We start from the raw sequence: 1959 nt of genomic DNA on the forward strand, positions 1-1959 counted from the left end.
GCGGGCGCTCGCTACCTTGGCGCACTCTGGGAGTTGTAGTTTCCTGGTTCACAACATACCGCCTGAGCAAAGGAGATAGATGGGTGACTAAAACTACAACTCTCAAGAAGCCCAGCGGCGCCGCCAGCGCTGTGTGGCGGGAGTGCCCTCCGAGGCTCCGCCTTCCTCGGCTAGTGGAGGTAGTTTTCCCGCGGATGGGTATGGCGGTGAGCGGCGTACGGAAGATTCGTTGCTACAGAAAGAGACGTAGCCTGGGTGTTTGCATTTCACTGTGGGACGTTGCCCCTTTTACAAATCCATTCGTTACCGTTAAGCACCTGGGTTTAAATGTAATGTTTCAGGATTATAGAACCTCACGAGTAGCCTCAGCCCAAAACAAAAACCTTTCAGGGAAAAAATATGGCTCCTAGCATTTCCCCTGTGGTGCTCTCTCGCTTGTAGTCAATTTCTAAACCGGCATGGCTGCTTTTAGAAAATTCCAGATAAACATTTTCCCGCTTTCTCATTCTCACTGGAATGAGTTCAGTATTGGTGTTAAATGCCAGTTAATTGGCCAGTATTGAAACTAGGGTCCACCTGAGGAAAATCTGTTAGCTTTTAACTCTGCTTTATGTGAAGCAGGAGTGACCCTCTTCAACCTCGCTTCTGGTATGTAGGTTTTGTACTTTGAGGGCCTTCAGAAAGTGAAGTCCATCTCTGCAAGAAAGCCCGTAGCTTTTCCTTTTAAGAAATAATTCACTTAAAGATTTGAAATGAGATTCACATCATATAAAATCAACCATTTTAGAGTGTTTAGTTGCCTGCCTGTGTGCTAAGTCGCTTCAGTCGTGTCTGACTCTTTGTAGTGGACTGTAGCCCTCTAGGCTCCTCAGTCCGTGGAATTCTCCAGGCAAGAATACTGGAGTGGGTTGCCATTTCCTTCTCCAAGAGATCTTCGTGACCCAGAAATCAAACCTGCGCCTCCTGCATTGCAGGCGGATTCTTTACTGCAGAGCCAACGGGGAAGCCTAAAGTGTATAATGAAGTATCATGTAATACACAAATAGTGTTGTGCAACCATCACCTCTACCTAGTCCTAAGACATTTTCATCACCCCCAAACGATTAAGCACCTCAATATCCACTAAGCAGTTCTTCCCCCTTCTTCCCTCTCCCCACCAACTGCTAGTTTAGTAAGAAAGAAAGCACTGAATCTAAAGTATTAATTGGGTATTGAAGTTTTTTTTTTTAATTTATTTTAATTGGAGGCTAATTACAATATTGTATTGGTTTTGCCATAAATCAACATGAATCCGCCACGGGTGTACACATGTTCTCCATCCTGAACCCCCTCCCAATTCCTTCCCCATACCATCCTTCTGGGTCATCCCAGTGCACCAGTCCCGAGCATCCTGTATCATGCATCAAACCTGGACTGGCGATTCATTTCACATATGATATTATACATGTTTAAATGCCATTCTCCCAAATCATCCCACCCTCTCCCTCTCCCACAGAGTCCAAAAGACTATTCTATACATCTGTATCTCTTTTGCTGTCTCACATACAGGGTTATCGTTACCATCTTTCTAAATTCCATATATATGTGTTAGTATACTGTATTGGTGTTTTTCTTTCTGGCTTACTTCACTCTGTATAATAGGCTCCAGTTTCATCCACCTCATTAGAACTGATTCAAATGTATTCTTTTTAATGGCTGAGTAATAATCCATTGTGTATATGTACCACAGCTTTCTTATCCATTCATCTGCTGGTGGACATCTAGATTGCTTCCATGTCCTGGCTATTATAAACAGTGCTGAAATGAACATTGGGGTACACATGTCTCTTTCAATTCTGGTTTTCTCAGTGTGTATGTCCAGCAGTGCGATTGCTGGGTCATATGGCAGTTCTATTTCCAGTTTTTTAAGGAATCTCCACACTGTTCTCCATACTGGCTGTACTAGTTTGCATTCCCACC

Source organism: Bos indicus, chromosome 15, assembly GCF_029378745.1.
Source record: "Bos indicus isolate NIAB-ARS_2022 breed Sahiwal x Tharparkar chromosome 15, NIAB-ARS_B.indTharparkar_mat_pri_1.0, whole genome shotgun sequence".
Classification (NCBI taxonomy): domain Eukaryota; kingdom Metazoa; phylum Chordata; class Mammalia; order Artiodactyla; family Bovidae; genus Bos; species Bos indicus.